This window comes from Centroberyx affinis, unplaced genomic scaffold, assembly GCF_046629955.1.
Source record: "Centroberyx affinis isolate AG114_WGS23_722 - 3 ecotype Tasmania unplaced genomic scaffold, CSIRO-AGI_Caff_v1 ptg000953l_1, whole genome shotgun sequence".
NCBI lineage: Eukaryota > Metazoa > Chordata > Actinopteri > Beryciformes > Berycidae > Centroberyx > Centroberyx affinis.
The window spans coordinates 68,379-92,204 of NW_027279527.1; the positions used below are offsets into that span (position 1 = coordinate 68,379).

Sequence of the window (23,826 nt, forward strand, 5' to 3'; positions counted from 1 at the left end):
TAGCCAGCATAGGTTACTCCAAATGTTTGATGTTGTCAGGACTGCCCTGATGGAAATGATTAACCTAAAACATGTAGAATCTGGCTAAGGAAATGTGCAGGGAAATATGTATACACAGCAAATGTTCAGACATGAATATTTTACAGTAGCATACACCTATAACTATGTGTCTGAGGATCTAAACAAGAAAAAAAGAGAAAAAACCTGTGCGATGACTGTGAGGAGCCACATCGTCACAATGTTTATTTTATTTATTGGCATTTAAATGGTACATTTAAACAAGACAGCAGCTTACATTCCATACAGACCAGACCGGGGGATCAATTTTACAGATATTGAGCCGTTCTCTAGCTTTAGCCTATCCCGGTGAGTGAAAGATTATGCATGCTACGAACTTTAGCACCCGCCTGAGAGCTAACATGGCTAACTTTTGTAGCTAACGCTTGGCCAAATTAGCTTCCAGTCGTGTGTCTGCGTTCGTTGTGCGTAAATTAATCTTCCAAGCTTGGGGGTCCATGCACATTTCCATTAAAACACATCTGTTAGTTATGGAGGTATATTTCCGCCAAAACAAATCGTAAGTAAACCCAAGATTGTGAAATGGTTGACTCGTAAAAAAACATTTGAAAACTCAAAGTTAGTTCTGTAAATCTATAAACAAGTACGATCCTCCATTTACACGTATGAATCAATATTTACGTCTATGTGGGACACGGATTGTGTCTCTGGAAAAACACGATTACGTTTCTAGGTTTTGGCAGACCATATACAGTACTTCATACACTTCATATACTTTATTTATTTATTTCATATACTTTAATTAGCAACTTGAGACGCGAGAATGGAGTTGGAGTTGAGAGACGACGTCTCATATGCAGATATCTGTTCATAGAGATTAGCCGAAATGTCGTCTGGACCTAAAACACCTACACAAAGTATCGATGTTTGTGTTTTGTGTGGAGAAACGTTTCATTCTCGCGTCTCAAGTTGCTAATCGGATTGTAAACAATGACCGGCGCACGGAAGAGGAAGTCTTGGCCCGGATGTCAGCTGGCTACACCGGAAACCCCGAACTATTGGCCGTTGCCCCCAGAGTCTAATCGTTGTCAGACTGATAGACGTTCTTTCATCCTTCGTTCATCCTTCTTTACTGATAAGGTTTCTACTATCAGTAATCAGTTCTCTGAGCCTGACCAACTCAATATGCTGCCGCCAGCTAACAGGACCTCACTCCTGTCTTTTTCCCATCTCACTGAGGAGCAAGTCTCCAAACTTCTGCTTGACTCTCGCCCCACTACCTGTCCGTTTGACCCCATACCCTCCAACATCCTGCAGGCCATCTCGTCCACACTTATCCCAGCAGTCACGCAGATCATCAACTCCTCACTCTCAGCGGGTGTGTTCCCCACTGCTTTTAAGCAAGCGCAGGTTACCCCGCTGCTAAAGAAACCTACACTCAACCCATCTCAGGTTGATAATTACAGGCCGGTTTCACTACTCACCTTTCTTTCCAAGACACTTGAGCGTGCGGTCTTTAATCAAGTCTCTGAATTCCTTTCTGAGAACAACCTGTATGATCCTAACCAGTCTGGCTTCAAACGCGGACACTCTACCGAGACTGCGCTCTTGTCTGTAGTAGAAACACTGCGATCAGCTAGAGCTGCCGGTCAGTCCTCTGTCCTACTGCTACTTGACCTATCGGCCGCCTTTGGCATGGTTAACCACCAAATCCTCCTCTCCACACTCGCTGAGCTTGGCTTCTCAGGATCTGCTCTCTGCTGGTTTGAGTCCTACCTCTCAGGGAGATCCTTTAGAGTGTCTTGGAGAGGGGAAGTGTCTAAATCCCACTGCTTGTCCACAGGGGTACCTCAAGGGTCAGTGCTTGGACCCCTTCTCTTTTCAATATACACCACCTCATTGGGTGCAGTGATCCGCTCACATGGCTTCTCTTATCATTCATATGCTGACGATACCCAGCTCCTCCTGTCGTTCCCGCCAGACGACCCCACAGTCTCGGCGCGGATATCGGCATGCCTCGCCGACATCTCGGCTTGGATGAAGGAACGCCACCTTCAGCTTAACTTGTCAAAGACTGAGCTCCTTGTCATCCCAGCAAGTCCCTCTGTACAACAACAGATCAGTATCCAGCTCAAATCAGCTCAGCTCATGCCCACAAAGTCTGCCAGAAACTTGGGTGTCATGATTGATGACCAACTAACCTTCAAGGAGCATGTGGCTTCTGTTGCTCGGTCATGCCGATTTGCTCTGTACAACATCAGGAAGATCAGACCCTACCTGTCTGAGCATGCAGCACAACTCCTGGTACAGGCTCTTGTAATATCACGCCTTGACTACTGCAACTCCTTACTGGCAGGGCTCCCAGCATGTAGCTCAAACCTCTGCAGATGATCCCTGGTCTTCAACCAGAGAGAGCACGTCACTCCGCTATTCATCTCCCTCCACTGGCTCCCAGTTGCTGCCCGCATCAAGTTCAAGTCCTTGATGATCGCCTACAAAGCAGCAACCAAAACGGCTCCGACCGACCTGAACTCCCTCATTCAGGTCTACGCTCCCTCCCGCTCACTACGCTCTGCCAAGGAGCGGCGCCTGATGCTGCCACCACAGCAAGGCCCTAAGTCACTGGCCAGACTCTTCTTCTGTGGTTCCTCGGTGGTGGAACGAGTTACCAAACTCCATTCGATCCACAGAGTCCCTCTCAATCTTTAAGAAAAGGCTAAAGACCCAGCTCTTTAGCGAATACCTTCTCACCTAATGGACCATGTAACCAAACCAACCAAAAAAAAATGTTTGCCTCTCATAGCATTGCCTCATAGCACTGCCTCGTAGCACCTATTGGACCAGAACTTAGCTTTATAGCACTTACTCTCGTTGTTCTCTCCTGACTAGAACCTTGCTTGTGTTGTATGAAAATCTCATGTGTAAGTCGCTTTGGATAAAAGCGTCTGCCAAATGGGAAATTGTAAATTGTAATTGTAGACGATGGGTTCCCAGACTGACCTTGGACCAACACCAGTTTGCCTATAGACCAACCAAGGAATGCCATCTCTGTGAGGGAGCCACATGCACTCCCTCAGTAATCAGGTGCATAGCCACTGCATTCATTCTCAATTCATCCTTAGCTGTATTTGTAGTGTTTTCTTGCGTTGTGTGTTCATCTGCTAAACCAGGATCCAGTTTAGTTGATTAATGCATATACTTTATTCTCTCTTATTCTCTCTGTTACATTACTGTATTTCCTTTTTACAAGTTTGTTATATTTTCCACCTAATTAATCACTGTTTTCTCTGAGGTCCACTTCCTGGTGAGGGACGGCACATCACGCAAGCGTGCACGTGAATGCTGCCTAAGGACACACCAGTGTTTCCAATTGGACTGTGCCAAGTGTGTTGATGAGAGGGGGGGAAGCCATGTGTTTTGGATTTGTGTACATTTGTTTTTCTTTTCTTGATAGCCCTGCAGTTCCACATAGCTTATCACTAGCACCACCTTGTATAAATATAAAAACTAAATGACTGGCTTGTTTGTCAGAATGGTAGATAGCCATTTCTAATTTTGGTAGCACTCCTGCTGCTAAGGGCTAATGGTACTGACAGTTGGTATTTAAGGGCAGTGCTTTGATTTATTCAGGGTGTGTGACTGGCTGCGGGCTGGGGGAAATGCTGGCTTAAGTTCTCTGTTCTCTGTCACCTTTTTTGTGTTTTCGGCTAACTTTAGCCTGTGTACAGTGTACCTAGTTTTCAAATGCCAGTAAAGAAAAACCCAGAGCTCTGAGCCGAACTTTTGGCCTATTGTTGCCTTTTTTTCTTCTGCTCCACACTTCCCAGAAACCGCTAGTTAGCATACATCACTTACAAGGCTGCATACTGAGCCCCCTTCTCTATGCCCTTTGCACTTATGTCTGTGTACCTGCTCATACCTCTAACACCATCATTAAGTTTGCAGATGACACCACGGTGATAGGACTGATCTCCGAGTCAGCCTATAGAGAGGAGGTGCAGAACCTGGAGAAGTGATGCACTGAGAATAATCTTGCCCTCAACATAAAAAAAAAACAAAGAGCTCATATTGGACTTCGGAAGGTCCAGGAGCGGCAAATACAATCCAGTGCATATAAATGGTGACGTGGTGAGGAGAGTTTCCAGCTTTAAATGTCTTGGAGTGAACATCACAGAGGATCTTTCCTGGTCAACCAACACTGCCTAATTAGTGGGTAAAGCGCAACAGTGCCTATACTACTTGAGGAGGCTGAAGACAACCAACAGCTGCTGGTGAACTTCTATCAATGCACTATGGAAAGCACACTGACATACCACATCACGTTATGGTACGCCAGCCGCTCCGGCAGCCCAACAGCAGGTTAAAACTACTACAACAACTCTAAAACTTTTACTACAAACTGAACAACCAAATGGTTTCTCCCCTGAGTGGACTAACGTGTATCTTCAAACATTTTTCCCACAGGTTGAGCAACTGTAGGGTTTCTCTCCTGCGTGGACTCTCACGTCTCGAAAAATGTTGTTTATCACTAAAACGTTTCATCACATGCATGTCTCAAAGGACTTTCCAGATAATGGGCCAAACTAGACAATCACACAAAACAGAATACACACACATATACTGTATATATACACACACAAACTGAGCAATTAAGTGGTTACTCTCCTGTGTGGTATCTCATGTGTCTCCTCACATTCTTTTCATAACCAAAAGTTTTACCACAGACTGAGCAATTAAATGGTTTCTCTCCTGTGTGGACTCTCAAATGTTTCTTCATGTCTCCTCTATGACAAAAACTTCTACCACAGACTGAGCAATTAAATGGTTTCTCACCTGTGTGAATTACCATGTGTGTCTTCAAATGTCCTTTACAACCAAAACCTTTACCACAGACTGAGCAATTAAATGGTTTCTCGCCTGTGTGGAGTCTCATATGTGTCTTCAAGTGTTCCTTTTGACTAAAGGTTTTACCACAGACTGAGCAATTAAATGGTTTCTCTCCTGTGTGGACTCTCATATGTGTATTTAAATCTCCTCTATAAGCAAAACTTTTACCACAGACTGAGCAATTAAATGGTTTCTCTCCTGTGTGGATTCTCATATGTATCTTCACATCTCCTCTATAAGCAAAACTTTTACCACAGACTGAGCAATTAAATGGTTTCTCTCCTGTGTGGACTCTCATGTGTGTCAGCATAGTTGCCCTGTAGTCAAATCTTTTACCACAAACTGAGCAACTAAAGCGTTTCTCCTTAAGGACTTCATTGTTTTTCAGTGAGTCTAAACCTGACTGAGGTTCACCAGTTTCCATCCAACCATCATCACTGTCTTCAGTCGCAGGTTCAGAAGAGTCTGAAGTGTTTCCATCACTAATTGGTTGTAAATCACTAGCTGGATCTAAGTTCCTGGCTGGTTCTGATACTCCACAGTCCTCTCCATCAGCTTCTGTTTTCATCTGTTCAGTTGAGCTGCTGGCTAGAGGCTCTGCCTCTCTGCTCTCCTCAGTTTGGCTTTGATGAAGCTGTGAGGACTGAGGTTTCTCTTCATCATCTTCACTCTTCACAGGGACAGCAGTGAATGGGAACTTGGTGATATCAGCCTCCTCCAGCCCTTGAAGCTGCTCTCCCTCCTGACTGGTCCAGAGTTCCTCCTGTTCCTCTTTAATGTGTGGGGGCTCTGGGTCCTCCTGGTCCAGACTGGGGCTCCACTCCTGCTGCTCAGGGGGAACCTCTTCTTTACTGACCAACAGCTGCTGGAGGTCTGGAGGTACAGCTGAAATACAGAGATATTCACATTAAGGAAAACTGACTGTAAGTCAACCTAAACTTGTTACCATTACTTCATAATGTTAATGGGAAAATTATTGAGGGGTACCAAAGACTGTCGGCTGTAGCTTGCTGCTGATTGCTGCCCCTAAATCTGAATAACAAGATCTCTCGCCCCTGAATCTCAATTACGAAATAAGCGTTTGAGTTCTTAATAGAAAATTTTGGATGCAGAGACAACAAAACATTTTCAACCAATCAACGTAGTTCTAAAAAGGAAGAGTAGGTGAATTCAGTAGCTCACTGCAGTGATGGAGTTGCTCGCAGAGAACTGATTACAGAAGTCCTGGAACTCGGCACTATTTGACAAAGGCCACCCCCTCTATAAGAATGTTGAAAAGCAACATGACATACTGGTCGGGATCAGAGGAGCTCTTGGGATTAGCGGTAAATCAGAAACATTTATTCCACTAGGCCAGGCATCACTAATTGGCAGACTCCGGGCCGGATCCAGACCCAGTGACGGTTCTGTCCGGACCGCGACCCATTTCTGATCAATTAATGAGAATTAATAAGATTGATGGAGAATTAATAAGATTGATGGAGAATTAATAAGATTGATGGAGAATTAATAAGATTGATGGAGCTTAGGCGCAGCTATTTCAGCTCATACGGTAATCGCTCAGTGGAGCTAGGAGTCACAGACCAATCACATGCGTCTACTTTACTGAATTCAGCCAATCAAAGCGATTGTTTATGGTGCATTGCTAGGGAAACGCACAGAGAGATTGTTATTGCTCTTACTAAGAAAGGTAGAAAGGCGAAGAAGAAAATATGGAAAAAGAAAGAGAACAAGTACAGATCCTGTACAGGCCCACGGCGCGTTTGTTGAATAGCAACAGCTGCCTGCGGCCACACTGATCCGTAGGAAAACAGACAGAATTGACGGATTGACAGCAGGAATACAGCAGCCTAGCTTCGCTCATAACGGTGCTACTTCATAGTAGGGTTGTCACGATACCAATATTTTACTCTGCGATACTATACCAGCCGAAGTATCACGCTACCGGGTAGTATCACGATACCGCAGAGAAATCTATTTTTGTACAATCACAGGTATTATGGACTTAGTAGGACAAAACAAGTGTTTAACATACATGCATTAAATGGTAACTACATGTAGGTAAGTTAACATAGAAAAAAGGCACTTTTTGTAAAATAGAAGCAAGACTAGTAGGTGAACACTACTGGCCCTTTGACTAAAGGTAAGAAAACTGTTGACAGATTTTCACTTTTGGGTGAACAATCACTTTACATGAGTGGTGCATGAATAACATGGATAATGCATTACATTGTTACTCTACAGGACCTGTAGAGTAACAATGTACATAATTCCCTCTCTAATATCTATTATTTTATATTGCTGTGAAAACATCAACAAATTTCTCTTTCAAACAACTGTATTTATTCAAGTTTCTCACCAAAAACTAAAGATTACAAGATTACATTTGAACACATAATGATAACGTTGTAATTTACCTTCGCCCAATGCTCATTTTTACTGAACAGAGCTTGAACACATCATAATGTAACTCAATGCACCCTAACGATAACGAGGAGCCGACAGCAGCTCAGTGAGGGTCAGCTAACGTTACGGTAACCCGACATACAACATTAACGCTAGCAAGCATTTCCTTATAGCTGATGACAGGCACTCTGTTAGCTAGCTAACGTTAGCTAGCAACAGCACACACTTTAAGAAGTTTATTCATTCATTTTTAATGGCAAGAAAACTACTAGCTAACCTCATTAGCGCTTTGCAATTCCAGTGCAAGGTCTGGGTGACGACATTGGAGATGCTTCAACAGAATAGATGTGTTGTCTCCTTTCGCCTGTATGTAATTATTGCAACGCCTGCACATCGGCTGCCCATCATCTACAGCTTTTCCTTCCTCATTCGGTAAAAAGCCGAAGTAGTTCCAGATCAAACTTTTAGCATTCTTAAGTAATATTAAAGTTGATGGTGTGAAGCTAAGGCTAGGGAACGCTTCTGCCATGATGACGATGCTGATGAGACAAGAATGGCTCGCACACACACACACACACACACACGTCACAGCACTACTAGTTGCTTCCACAAGAGGGTGCACTAACGTCAATATAATATTGTGACTGCAGAAACCAGTGAATTTGGGAACAGAGGTAAAACATTGTCCCGCTGGTGACGTATTCCGTGGTAGTAGCGTTGTATAAAGCATGTGGTCTAGTAGGCATCATGACGTTTTGGCACCGCGGTACACCGTTGGTTCCGGTATAGCGTGCAACCCTACTTCATAGAAACAAGTTAAATTCACTTGAGCACTTTGTTTAATCACATTGGGTTGAAAATAGGAAAGAATGTTTAATTTCTTCTGTCTCGACATTTTCACAACACAACCTGTCAGGTCCGCGGCTCACAGTGAACTGTCTGTCTGTCATTTGATTGTGCGTTTGTTTAATATCGTCCGAGATCCTGGTTGAGTGGAGTTTTCCGTTTTTAAGCACTGTGAACGGCCCGAAGGTCCAAACACCGCCCAGCCGGAAAACTTTGGTCATAAAACAAACCGTGGCAGTAGTTTCAGCTCCTAAAACAGGTACAAGCACCGGTTGTACGCTGCTGGTTCTGAAACTCTGATGCACATAGCTTCTATTTTTGATGGACTACGAATCCGTCTGTTCCGTATTTAGCCATATAAATGTATGTTAATGCCAAGATTTTGTTTTCTGCAGACATTTATCACCATGTTAGTAAACCAAATAGAGGATACATGAACAAATGTGACTTAAGCTAGCCCTATATATAGGAGGAGGGTCCTGACGCAGTAGGCGGGGCAGAAAGAGACCTTTTATCAAATTCACTGTGTGATGGAGTAGTTTGGGAAAGACAAATAATTAAATATTATATTATTAATATGAAAATTAAGTATTTTGGAAATTTTATTGGAAGATGTTACTGATATATTTGTGTTTTAATGCTCAGAATGCTTGGAACTCAACATGAAATGTGCTGTGCAGAATATCCCATATGGGCCAGGGAATACCTTAGATAAATCTGCAGATAAGGTGCCTCCCTGTCATAGCCAGTGTTTCCCCTAACATTATTTTGGCCACCCGGCTTTCCGTAGAGGCCCCTAAAATCACACCCTCATAAGCATCAGCTCTGACATTGAAAATGAATTAAAATCAAGTGGTTTTGGCAATGGTTTTTCAAGATGCTGTTTTATCATTCCAGCATGACAGATTCTACAGTAGAGGAAATATTGCAATAATATATATATATATATATATATATATATATCTCTTTTATTTTATTTATTTAGTAATTTTTATTTATTTTTTATTCACCCAGCTCATCTCTCTTTTGTAGCAATTCATGGACCCAAATCATTCGACTGTGTCATTTATTTACCTTAGAGAGCGAGTAAAATAAAAGCAAGCCAGTAATCAGCCTCCATTTTTCTATGAATATTCAGTGCCGAAATAAAACTGGAGCAAACAAGGGAGAGAGGGTTAAACAGGAGTAAGTAGAGTTGGACAGGTAATTGGGGGAGGAGTTAGGCGTGGTCTTGTTCCCTAACCTGGTTAAGGTGTTAACCTCATATAGAGTGAATGCTTGAGCAACAATGTATCATTGGAATTTATAGTTACCTAGTTATAGTTCTAGATGTGAATGGGCCGAATATTTCCAACATCTCTATGGTCACAATATCACAGATTCAGGCTTTAAAAGTTAATATTTTACATTTTATTGCACTACATTTCTCTAAACACATCAGTTACTAATACACTTTTTTGCATTCAAAACATGGCCTAGGTTTAAGAAGATGTGCTTATAATGTATTCTATTTCTACAGTTTTGACCTAAATATCCTTGTTTGGTTTGGCAACTTCCAACCATTTATAATTCCATTAGAGAGGTTATGTTTAACTGTAAACTAGCTAAAAAGTGTTCTCTATCTGTAGAACACAGACTGTGTAGAAAACTGTTGTTGTTGCAGTGTGCTGGAGTCACACACAGTACCACAAACAGACTCGCGACGTTGAATTTTTTGAATTTTGTGGAAGCTCCCTATCGGGATTCGCACTCGGGTCTCCCGATTGAAAGTCTGTAATCTAACTCCCTGCTGCACACTTTAATCCACGTGACCATAAAGTGCTGAACAGACCGACTGACCACAAAGCTTCAACAGAGCCCCGGTGTCGCGGGGCTGAGAAGTAACATGATACAGTTAAATGGTAACACTCTAGTCTAGAGCTCTGGTTTGAGGATTAATAAAATCTTGTGGATCAGAAGTAGAAGGAAACCCACAGGCCCCTGGCCAAATTGTGTCCCCCCCCAATATCTAAACAATGGTGACGCACGTGGTGTAGGCCCTGCGTTGCAGTTGCTCACAACAGGAATATCATAAAATATGTGTGAGAAATGTGAAAATAACATTTAAATGTCTCAAACCTGCTCTGTGTAGCCGCACTTCAGGATTTAAAACAGCGTCCAGCAGCTTTCGTTGTCGGTCGATCTCCTCTTTTGAACGAGAAGCTTCCTCCTCGTACTCTGCTATCGTTCTTTCAAACAGCCCAAATATCTCTTCAACAGCCGCATTTAGTCGCTGGTTCACCAACGCTCTCAGGTTTTGGACTTTAGACATTTTCACACAGTGACAGGAACTTTTCCTCCTGAACGTTTTACTGACAAACTTTGTCCTTCAAACCTCCAATAGCTTCACAGCTAAACCAATCATCTGAATCCATAAGACAGAGGAGCTTCTTCTTCTTCTTCTTCTTCTTCTTCTTCCTCTCAGAGCTAAACGGAGCCTCGGCTCCAGTTTATATATTCGTGATAGTATCATCCATACATACAGAGTCTTCTGTTGGTTAATCAACGTTGTAAACTAGACTTTTAAAAGGAAAAACATCGGGAAGTATGCCTCCCTCAAGCATGTTTACATACACCGGCCGCCATCTTGCGCGACGTCACAAAGCTTTTTTCCTGACTCCACCTCTCGTTCCCGCTTGTTGCTGTTCTTCTGACGTATGATTTGCGGTAGTTTGTACGCCTCAAAGCGTATTATGTCCCTCTACAGGTCAATGTAAGTAAACGTAAAGGTTATGATGCCGTAGTTTTCAAAAACTGCACAATTCTTCATTCAATTAGTTGATGGTTGATGAAGAAACTCTTAAATCTGAAACATCTTTGAATTAAACCTCCCTTTCTTTACTGTGTTTCTTGGAGGCAAAAATGACCAGTGGTGGAAAGAGTACTAAAATGTCCTAGGCCTACTAGAATATAACAGTAATTTGTTTTGCAATAGGCATTGGCATACACATACACAACATAAGTCAGGATATGGACCTACGAGACACGACTTATGAAGTAATTACGAGCCCTTGTTTACAAAGTTGACGAGTATACAGTCATACAGAATCAGAATCAGAATCAGAATAAAGTTTATTGCCAAGTAAGTTTTCACAGTACAAGGAATTTGCTTTGGCATGGAGGTGCATACAATAAACATAAAAATAATAAAATAAAATAAAATAAAAATAATAATAATACAATTAAAAATATAATAAAAAATATAATAAGAAATAAGAAATAAGAAATAAAAATATGTACAAATATATATGTGCAATATAACAATATAACTGTTTTTTGTTTTTTTTTCCAAGTGAATGAAATGTACAGTTTGTACAGGTATGTGCAAAAATTTTTCCAAGAATGTGCAAAGGTATGGGGGGGGGATAAGGGACTGTGTCAGTGGGGGTCCCAGGCCTTGTTGATGAGGCCAGCTGCAGACGGGAAGAAACTGTTCTTGTGGCGTGAGGTTTTGGTCCTGATGGACCGCAGCCTCCTACCAGAGGGGAGCGTTTCAAATAGTTTGTGTCCAGGGTGAGAGGGGTCGGCCACAATCTTTCCTGCTCGCCTCAGGGTCCTGGAGGCGTACAGGTCCTGGAGGGAAGGCAGATTGCAGCCAATCACCTTCTCAGCAGAGCGAATGATACGCTACAGTCTGCCCTTGTCCTTGGCAGTGGCAGCAGCGTACCAGATGGTGATGGAGGAGGTGAGGATGGACTCAATGATGGAGGAGTAGAAGTGCACCATCATTGTCTTTGGCAGGTTGAACTTCTTCAGCTGCCGCAGGAAGTACATCCTCTGCTGCGCTTTTTTGGTGAGGGAGCTGATGTTCAGCTCCCACTTGAGGTCCTGGGTGATGATGGAGCCCAGGAAGCGGAAGGACTCCACAGTGTCGACTGGGGAGTCTCTCAGGGTGATGGGGGTGAGTGGGGCTGGGTTCTTCCTGTAGTCCACAACCATCTCCACTGTCTTCACAGCGTTGAGCTCTAGGTTGTTCAGTCCGCACCAGGACACCAGGCGGTCGATCTCCTGCCTGTAGGCTGACGCATCCCCACCAGAGATGAGCCCAATGAGGGTGGTGTCGTCCGCGAACTTCAGGAGCTTGACAGACTGATGACTGGAGGTGCAGCTGTTGGTGTACAGGGAGAAGAGTAGAGGGGAAAGAACGCAGCCTTGGGGGGAACCGGTGCTGATGGTCCGGGAGTCAGAGACATGTTTTCCCAGCTTCACGTGCTGCTTTCTGTCCGACAGAAAGTCTGTGATCCACCTGCAGGTGGAGTCAGGCACACTCAGCTGGGAGAGCTTGTCCTGTAGCAGAGCCGGGATGATTGTGTTAAAGGCAGAGCTGAAGTCCACAAACAGGATCCTGGCGTAGGTTCCTGAGGAGTCCAGGTGCTGGAGGATGAAGTGGAGGGCCATGTTTATTGCGTCGTCTACAGACCTGTTGGCTCTGTAGGCGAACTGCAGGGGGTCCGGGATGGGGTCAGTGAAGTTTTTGAGGTGTGACAGCACAAGGCGTTCAAAAGACTTCATCACCACAGAGGTCAGGGCGACGGGTCTGTAGTCATTAAGTCCTGTGGTCCTTGGCTTTTTGGGGACAGGGATGATGGTGGAGGTCTTGCAGCAGGCTGGAACGTGGCATGTCTCCAGTGAGGTGTTGAAAATGTCTGTGAACACCGGAGACAGCTGATCGGCACAGTGCTTCAGGGTGGATGGAGAGACAGAGTCTGGCCCGGCTGCTTTGCGGGGGGTTCTGTCTCTTGAAAAGCCTGTTAACGTCCCTGTCCAGGATGGAGAAAGTCGTCACTGTGGTAGGGGGGGAGGGGGGCTCTGGGGTGGGCAGCTGTGGAGAGGTGTCAGGACTGTCCCATTGTCTTTCAAAGCGGCAGTAGAACTCATTCAGGTTGTTGGCCAGGCGCAAGTCGTTAGCAGAGTGGGGGGCTCTAGGTTTGTAGTTGGTGATCTGTCTGAGCCCTTTCCAGACAGAAGCAGAGTCGTTGGCTGAGAACTGGTGTTGGAGTTTCTCAGAGTAAAGTCGTTTAGCTTCTCTCACCGCCTTGCTAAACCTGTACTTCGACTCTATAAACCTGACTCTGTCCCCACTCCTAAACGCCTCTTCCTTCTCTGACCTTAGCTGTCTGAGTTTGGCTGTGAACCAGGGTTTGTCGTTGTTGTACCTCACCGTAGTGCGTGATGGTACACAACTGTCCTCACAGAAGCTAATGTAAGATGTCACAGCCTCTGTGTACTCGTCCAGACTGTCAGTAGCAGTCCTGAAAACCTCCCAGTCAGTGCAGTCCAAGCACGCCTGAAGATCTTCCACAGCTTCAGTACAGCGGCCAGTCATACAGTTGGTGGATTTGCTGCTATGTTAACCGCTTATGTTGACGCGCTTCCACAATTTGTGATGCCAGGTGGGTGATATTAGAGCCTACCAAAAATTCCACACATCCTACTTACAGGCCAATTACCACCAAGAGGTTGACATGAACGTTTTCAAAGGGAAATCACATCCTATGAATGCAGCACTGGGGTGTATAACCCCCCTATAACACTTGAATCACAGTTAAAGAATGAATGACAACTTGAGTAATTTTTACAGAGAAAATGATGAAATGAAAAGGTGAGCTTTAAATATATTTAAAAGGTTTACATATAAATGGACACTAGGTGGCAGTGTAGTACCATGAGAATGAGTGCCTCTGAAAATAAAGAAACAAGTGAAAGTAAGTGAAATTGTAACACACAAATGATAATATTGATTAAACAACTCAACATATACAATAAAACATAGTATATAATTTACACTGCTTTAAACTTACTGAAGGTGTTAAAAGACACAACTAGGAAGGCAGGAACACAGCAGGAATTTAGGGAATGAGTGGACTTATGACTTGCTCTGCTGTAGCAAGAAAAGAGAGGGAAGACCGGGCCAAGCAGAGGGGAAACTAACAGTCCCTGTAATATGAAGTAGGCTATATATTTCAGTCTTGATATCTTGATGAATGTGTCCGGCTCATTACAGGTCAGTCGATATTTAAGATTGGCATTGAGGACTGTTACATGAGAGCTTTTTCTACTGAGAAACTGATATCTTGGCTTGTTTGAGATGATTTTAATTCCTTTTTACTGCTGGATCTCAAAATACAATAATCAGTCACAGAGGGAATTGAACTGACAACCCCTGGCCTTCAGACCAGCTGCTGGCTTCTGTTACTGCAACAGATTAATGTAACATACTAGTCTGTACCCATAAGTACCGTGTAATTGTGACCGTTTTAGGTTGGTAATAACTCAGATATAATTGCGTACTTCCTAGGAAAGTAGGCAACCAATTCTTAGAAACACCTCCTCTATTACCCATCAATTCAAGTTACAATTGTAGTTATCCAAGGTTTATGTTGGTAACAGCCCAAGTTTAATTATGTACTATCTAGAAATTAAGATAGTACTTTCCAATAAATTATTTTTTCTTATATAGTTATTGTTCATGGCTACACCCATTTATAAAGGGTTTATTAGATATACTTTAGAAACTATGGAATTGTTTTTATTTAAGTTGAAAAATTACATCAATACTTACCTGGTAACAACCTCCGCAGGAACAGTTTTCCTCTAGTGTCATGGTACATCTTCTTAAATACTGGATACGTTCTTGCAGATGTTTTTACAATTTTTACAATTTAAATTTTATTTTTTACAAAAGGAAGGGTTACCCAACAAACAAACATGTAGCCATGAAACGGGAAACTGTATGGTAACCGGACAGATAATAAACCAGATTAAAACACTAAACTATAGGTTGACTCATCAAATGAGAATGAAATAAAATAAAAGGAGAATGCAGTGAAAATAAAATGAAAAGGATAGAAACATTGGAATGAAAATTATTGGCAAAAGTAAATAGTGTTATGTCAATTTAGACCTATAAACCGGAGGAACGAGATGGGTCGCCCTAAGGGATAACTCAGACTATACTGACTTTCCTGATTGGGTTAAGTGATCATTTTAGTGAAGCTTTTGCATGAACTCTCGGCAGAAAGACATGGAAGTGTTTCAGCCGTACTTGCCGGGGGTCCATCGTGAGGTTTCGACCGTGTGAAAGCAGGTTTCCCGAAGATCGGCGAGTCTGGTAAGCTCGGCAATAGTCGGGTCGCCTGGCAACGGCAAACGATGGAGTTGGAGCGGGTCTTGAAAAAGACGCTCTTTTCAGGTGGATGTCCACTGGCTTTCCGCTGTCGACCGGACTTCAGACGGAGCAGGAGGCTTGGCTGGTCAGCTGAGAGAGTTGACTGGAGCTTCTGGCTTCTCTAACTTTTACTAATTAACGGATCAACAACGCATTCTTACAATAACTTTGTAACAGTCTTCGCGGCTCAACTTCGTAGTATGAACGGCTTGAAAAACAGGATCACATTAGTGTCAAAGAGTAGTTAGGCCTACAAGGCCGCGAGATCTGAATCTCCGCTTGTGCAAAATCTGGTTTGGTTGGTCTTTGAGTTGGTGACGGCATCATGGCCTCCGGCATGAAGCTCGGGGCATGAAGCGCGCAAGGTGACAAAGAACTCAGAGTTTTATAGTCTTTCTGAATACCAAGGCGGGGTTTGCAGTGTAAAAAAATACTTGGGCCACCGCCCAACAGATACACATGAGGATACTTCTCTCAACTACTTTAGTAGCCTAACTAGTCTATGTAATGATAAAGATTTAGATTAACGCGTTTGGATTTTACATACTCAACCAATTACTGTTGTCAATCGGTGAACATTATGAAACCTGTAAACAAACACTTACGGATTGCATACATGAAACATGATTAGACAATAAAACTTTCACTGTTCAAACTTTTCTGTGAATTGAGTTGTTTTAGCAGAATAGCCTAGATACATACTTTATAATCTTAATATTTATATCACGAATACATAGTAACTTTGGTGGTTGATATAGGGAAACAATGAAATAGAACATAATTATCAATGTGGGGGCCAAGAATGGGTAAATATAACCAGACCTTAACTATTGTGATGATAATTAAAATACCTAAGCCTATATGATTAACCAATTTAGTATGCTTCACACTATTCTAAACTCATTGGGGACATTAAGAGATACAAAGTAGAGGAAAAAGGAGAGAACTAAACCAAGAATGAAAGGAATTTATGGATTTACAATTTTTATGGCCCTTTCTCTCCAGAACGATGGGAGTTCCTACAGAAAAAGAAGAAACCATTCCTGATTAAGTGGTTACTCTCCTGTGTGGCATCTCATGTGTTTCTTCAAGTTATTTTCATAACCATACATTTTACCACAGACTGAGCAATTAAATACTTTCTCTCCTGTGTGGACTCTCATATGTGTCTTCACATCTCCTCTATGACCAAAACCTTTACCACAGACTGAGCAATTAAATGGTTTCTCACCTGTGTGGACTCTCATGTGTGATGTCACCTGTCCTTTATAACCAAAACTTTTACCACAGACTGAGCAATTAAATGGTTTCTCACCTGTGTGGACTCTCATATGCACCTTCAAGTCTGCTTTTTGACTGCAACCTTTACCACAGACTGAGCAATTAAATGGTTTCTCTCCTGTGTGGACTCTCATATGTGTCTTCACATCTCCTCTATGACCAAAACTTTTACCACAGACGGAGCAATTAAATGGTTTCTCTCCTGTGTGGACTCTCATATGTTTCTTCGTGTCTCCTCTACGACCAAAACCTTTACCACAGACTGAGCAATTAAATGGTTTCTCTCCTGTGTGGACTACCATGTGTGATGTCACCTGTCCTTTACAAGCAAAACCTTTACCACACACTGAGCAATTAAATGGTTTCTCGCCTGTGTGGACTCTCATGTGTGTCAGCAGAGTTGCCCTGTAGTAAAATCTTTTACCACAAACTGAGCAACTAAAGCGTTTCTCCTTAAGAACTTCATTGTTTTTCAGTGAGTCTAAACCTGACTGAGGTTCACCAGTTTCCATCCAACCATCATCACTGTCTTCAGTCTCAGAAGAGTCTGAAGTCTTTCCATCACTAGTTGGTTGTAAATCACTAGCTGGATCTAAGTTCCTGGCTGGTTCTGATACTCCACAGTCCTCTCCATCAGCTTCTGTTTTCATCTGTTCAGTTGAGCTGCTGGCTAGAGGCTCTGCCTCTCTGTTCTCCTCAGTTTGGCTTTGATGAAGCTGTGAGGACTGAGGTTTCTCTTCATCATCTTCACTCTTCACAGGAACAGGAGTGGATGGGAACTTGGTGATATCAGCCTCCTCCAGCCCTTGAAGCTGCTCTCCCTCCTGACTGGTCCAGAGTTCCTCCTGTTCGTCTTTAATGTGTGGGGGCTCTGGGTCCTCCTGGTCCAGACTGGGGCTCCACTCCTGCTGCTCAGGGGGAACCTCTTCTTTACTGACCAACAGCTGCTGGAGGTCTGGAGGTACAGCTGAAATACAGACATACACGCATTAAGGAAAACAATGACTGTAAGTCAATGAGTCAACCTAAGCTTGTTACCATTAGTTCATAATGTTAATGAGATCCATAGTTGTCATGAATGGAGAAGGAGGGGGTTGGGCAGGAGGGACACGTCCTTTCCAATATTCAAAAACTGTCATTTTGACCACCCCAATGATTTTTTTGGATCTCAAAATTACTGGGGGGTACCAAATACTGTCAGCTGTAGCTTGCTACTGAATGCTGCCGCTAAATTTGAATGGCAAGTGCTCCTGCCCCTGAATCTGAATTACTGAATCAGCAGCTGCGTTGACTTCCAGTGCCGTTGAACATGGATGCCGCATAGAGAGCTCGTCAACAATTGTAAATTCTTTTGTTGTTATTAGGGGTGTAACGGATACCAAAAAAAGTCGGAACCGTTCGCCACCCACGGTTCGGGTCGCGCATGCATGCCGCGATTCATTCGGTTCTGTGTCCCCCCCCACTCCCCATGTGGGTCTGATCTCCCTGGAGAGTATCTGTCCAATCAGTTGTCAGAATTACACGATGACATCACAGCTGGATTAGGCTACTAACACAGGAGTAGGCTATGGAGCAAATTGTGGAATTTTAAGTTTCACTTTCAGACTCTGCTGCTGCTGCTCTGCTGGTCTGTGAATCTCCAAATGACAAACATGACATGATGCACACATCGGCGCATTAGAAATCGATTTGGATCAATTTGACCAACTTTTGACTTTGTGGTTTCTGTGGCAACAGCAGCGATCTCTCAGTGAGTTCAGACAGGCACAGCGCAGGAGCTAAAACATGAGAGGTAATGATGCGAGGGTCAGGTTTTTTTTTTAACCCGCGACCGCCTGATCCGACACGTCAACATCCGAATCCGCCTGTTCGTTCTCAATATTATCTTCAATCGACCCAACCCACGGGTTTCGGGTTTACCCGCGCATCACTATTTGGGTGTTTCTAGCAAAGATTTGTAGCCCTATTCAGTAGTGGAAGATTTCAGGAGGTAGGCTACATGATTTAAGTTGAGGAAGGCTATCTTGCAGGCGGAGGGACAATACAGGGTCAAAGTGGACTCACACTACCATGACTCCAACACTAGGGACATGTGGAGTGGAGTGACCCCTAACTGGTCTACTGAACTGTCCACATCGATGGAGCTGCAGTGGAGAGTCAGCAGCTTCAGGTTCCTTGGAGTGAACCAGTCCTGGACTCAGCACACCAGTGCCGTCATCAAAAAGGCAAGGCAGCGGCTCTTCCTCCTATGCAGGCTGAGGAGGTTCGGCATGGAGAGCAGGATACTCTGTAACACTGGGGACATGTGGAGTGGAGTAACCCCTAAACCCACCTACTGAACTGTCTGCATCTCTCCCAGATGAACTGAATGCTTCTATGCACACTTTGAGGTCAGTACTCCTGCTGAGCAGGATACTCTGTAACTTCTACAGATGCACCATCGAGAGTATCCTGACTGGCTGCATCACCACCTGGTATGGCAGCTGCCATACCAGAGACTACAGCCATCCCAGACACAAACTGTTTGAACTGTTACCATCTGACAAACGGTGCAGAAGCATCCGGACCCAAACCAGCAGGTTCAGAACCATCTTCTACCCCCAGGCCATAAGACTTTTAAACACTTAACCTTCATTGTATTATGCACTGTGCTTGTAATAAACATTCAAAAATCAGCAGTCAGAGTCAACATGTTTGATTGGAGCCAGTGCGTCAGACAGATAGCCTCCCCTACTTAGTGGCTAATAATTTTTTCCTGATAGCAGCTACAATAACTACAAAAATATTTAAACCATTATTGGTAAAAATAATGTATATAAACATCCAAAATGGTAACTATAACTATATTTTAGGTTCGATCTCAGAGGGAATTTTGGATGCAGAGACAACGTAAAACACTTTCAACCAACAATGTAAAAGTCCTAAAAAGGAAGACCAGGTGAATTCAGTAGCTGCAGTGTGGTGTTGCTTGCTGAGGAACTGATTACAGAGGTCCATAGGAACCCAGAGGAACCCAGGACTATTTGACAAAGGCCACCCCCTCTATAAGAATGTTGAAAAGAAATATGACATGCCGATCGGGATCGGAGGAGCTTTTGGGGTTATTGGTAAGTCGTGTTTACTGACTTGGAAGCTAGTTAACACGCTAACAAGTGTACTTGCTAGTTAGCTTTCTAACTAACAAAAGAGTGTGTTGGCCAACCTAACTTGCCAAGGGCAAATGCGTCATGGCTCATTTAGACCTATTTATCATAACTTTTAAATTTCTATGACAGGGAAGCAGCAGCATGTGTGTCCCTCCAGTAGTGAAAAACCATTTAGCCATGGTGACGTTACAGGTGTTTCTCTCAACATGACTGGGGGAGAGTAGCCTCTTTGTAGATGTGGTGTTCAGAGTCTCTTACTATTAAAGAAATGAATAACTTCACTTGGTGACTACCATTAGCTGCACCATTAGCTGCCATATAAACAAAGCACACTAATGTCAAGGCAGCTCCGGTAAAATTTCATGAACCCAAATCATGCGACTGTGTCATTGATTTACTTTAGAGAGCGAGTAAAATAAAAGCAAGCCAGTAAAGTAATCATCCTCCATTTTTCTATGAATATTCAATGCCGAAATAAAACAATGATTACAGTGTGAATGCTTGAGCAACAATGTATTGTTGTAATCTATAGTTACCTTTACAGTTATCGTTCTAGATGTGAAACGCGCTCAACTCACGATAATACCATGACAACTGGGTGCTGGATCCTTAAAGTAGTAGATAATGAAAAAGAAACTAGGACAGCACTCCAAATTGACTTTTTATTTGCCACAATACCACAATTGCCGAATACTGTAGGCCTATATCCAACATCTATATGGTTGCAATATCACAGATTCAGGCTTCAAAAGTAAATATTTTACATTTTATTGCACTACATTTCTCTTGACAAAATGCACTTATTGTAAGTCGCTTTTGATAAAAATGCTAAATGACGTAATGATGTAAAGATTAAGTTTGTCAGAGAGGGAGAAAAGATCAGCAGGAAAGCCATTTTAGGCAGGCAGGTCATAGGGCAGCTAGGGGCAGGGCGAGATTGGCAAATGACAGTGGATTTAGGGCAACAGCTTGTGATCCCCAGAGAGATAGTCAGCTCAAATTTAAGACCTGACTTTGGGTGCATCCCAAGTCTCTTAAATTGCATCCATGTTTCCCTCACTTGCATCTTTCCAGGAAACCATGTGAGGAGAGAGGAAACAAGGAAATATGTTTTTAGAGAAATGAGACGTCCTTTCCTCTGAACCGTCATGTGAAGCGACGTCCGTTTCTGCATGAGAAAACGGGTTGTGGATGAAATAAACGTAATTTAGGTTCCCCATGTTCTTGCATTAACGTTATATATCAAAAAGCATAAAATAACAGACATTTACACTTGTACTGTTTCTCTGCCATCTCGTTCAAATTTGCCAGATGTAGGGGCGGAGTAATTTGACGTCATGGCGTTCAGCTGAAAGTCTTCCGGGAAGGCTGCTCTCGTGTCTCCTCGCTCATAGCTCCTCAGAGGTCCCTCCTCGCTCCTCACTCCTTGGAGCAGAAATAAGAGCTTTGGGACGACCTTCAAAATGGTGGACCAGAACGACAAGGAGCGAGGAAATATCAAATAAGAAACTTGGGATGCACCCTTGGTGTTGTGGTCAGAGTCGCATCGGATTGTGTATTTTGTGGGACTCACAGTGCCATTGGAAGATGCAGTAGATGAAGCTAATGAAAGGAAGATGCTAAAATATTCTGATTTGGCAGCTGAGGTGGAGCAGCGAGGTTGGAATGTACGATTGAAGCCTGTTGAGGTGGGTTGCAGAGGATTTGTAGGCAGATCAATGTTAGGACTTATTTGTTAATTAGGTATCCGTGGACAGAGTTTAAAGCAGGCAGTTAAGACTAAGTCAGACGCAGCCATGGGAAACATGCTAACTGGGGCACAAAGTAGCCGAGGTAGACCGCTTACCTGAGCTAGCCCTGTGCTAGCATTAGCTTGGTAGCATGCTTGAATAGTCTTGTGTTAGCAGTAGCTTGGTAGCATGCTTGTGTAGGCATTGGGTTAGCATTGGCTTGGTACCATGTGTAGGTTAGCCTTGTGTTAGCAATACCTTGGTAGCATGCTGGTGTAGGCCTTGTGTTAGCATTAGCTTGGTAGAATGCTTGTTAGTCTTGTGTTAGCACTACCTTGGTAGCATTCTTGGGTTAGCCAGGTGCTACCATCACATTGCTAGCATGTTTGGGTCAGCCTTGTGTTAACATGAGTGAACATAGTGAGTCAGAACTTGTTTGGTAATACAATTTAGAGCCCGCATAAAAGGCCTAAGTATCTAGTAGAATATTGAGGTAGCCTTGTTGGTAGAAACCATACTTACAGACCGCGCAAATAGGGCTTCTGATTAAACATTGAGGAGGCTGGACAGCTGAGCGGGCCCTGGCATTCAATGAGAAGCTGCCAGATCGGGTATCTGCTCTGCTTGAAAAGTATGTGTGACTTGGTTGGGTTTAGATGTAGTGTGTAACTTAATGTTCTGAATAGAAAGGGATATTGATGGTAGTGTGTGTGAAGTAGTGTTGTTGATAACTAGGTGCAGGTGACAGTGAAAGTAGTGTAGTGGACTTGGGTCTGCTGAGTGTGGGCAAAGAGGGGGGTGTTTCTGGGATGCTGGAATACACTGTTGAACCTTCTTGTGGTGTCATGGGCCTAATTCAACGAATCATCGGTGAAGGAGGGTGCCCACTTGATAACCCCCCACTTGATAACCCCAATGATTTGCCTACACTCACTCACCCTGAAGCTAGAGTAGGTAGCTGGTGAATGTTGCTGCCCGTCTTATGGTGCTGTAGATTTGTGACGGTGTAGCCTGATGTTTTCTATGGTGCTCATTGGTATGGTAGTATATCATTCTGTTAAACTCCGAACTGGGCCTCTATATGAACGCTCACCTTGGATTATGGCACAAGGGACAGTAACATAATATCCTATATATTGATAAATGTAAACACAACAGTTACAAGTACACTTTTTTGCATACAAATCATGGCTCAGGCTGAAGATGATGTATTGATATACAATAATACAATGTGTACTTAAATGCTGAATTTAAATTAAGTCTAAATATATATATATATATATATATATATATATATATATATATATATATATATATATCAGTGACACTAAATTTTATACAATTTTGACCTAAATATCCTTGTTTGGTTTGGCAACTTCTAATCATTTATAATTCCATTCTCTCCCATGCAAAACATTTCAGTCTTCATAGAGGTTATGTTTAACTGTAAACTAGCTAAAAAGTTTTCTCTATCTGTAGAATACTGTGTACTGCCCCCCCACCACCCAATACACAATACATAAGGAATGGTGACATGGTCTACGCTCTGCGTTGCAGTCGCTTATAACATGAATATCATAAAATGTGTGTGAGTAATGTGAAAATAACATTTAAATGTCTCAAACCTGCTCTGTGTAACCGCACTTCAGGATTTAAAACAGCGTCCAGCAGCTTTCGTTGTCGGTCGATCTCCTCTTTTGAACGAGAAGCTTCCTCCTCGTACTCTGCTATCGTTCTTTCAAACAGCCCAAATATCTCTTCAACAGCCGCAGTTAGTCGGTGGTTCACCAACGCTCTCAGCTTTTGGACTTTAGACATTTTCACACAGTGACAGGAACTTTTCCTCCTGAACTATTTAACTTACTAACAAACTGTCCTTCAAAGCTGCAATAGCTTACCATTCATCTGAATCCGTAAGAGAGAATCCTTCTTCATCCTCTTAGAAGTAGCGTAAACGGAGCCCCGGCTCCAGCTTATATCCGTGATAGTATCATCCGTATACAGAGTCTTCTGTTGGTCAATTAAAGTTGTAAACTATACTTTTGAAAGGAAACAAATCGGGAAGTAGACATCCGCTCAAATATATTCGCATACACCGTCCGCCATCTTGCGCAACGTCACAAAACGTTTTTCCTGACTCCGCCTTTCGTTCCCGCTTCTTCTTCCCATAAGTTTTGCGGTCGTTTAAAGGCTTCAAGGCGTGTTACTCCCTCTACTGGTCAATGTAAACACATGTAAAGGGTTTAATGCCGTGGTTTTCATGCACAGTTGTTCCTCATTCAGTTGATGCTTCTTATTTCGGCCA

General features: G+C 43.1%; 1 pseudogene; it reads right to left on the minus strand.

Annotated features, from left to right (window-relative positions):
- The window catches only part of LOC139646185 (zinc finger protein 585A-like), a 29,153-nt pseudogene extending 5,765 nt beyond the window's left edge, over positions 1–23,388 (minus strand).
- Between the last annotated feature and the right edge of the window lie 438 nt (positions 23,389–23,826).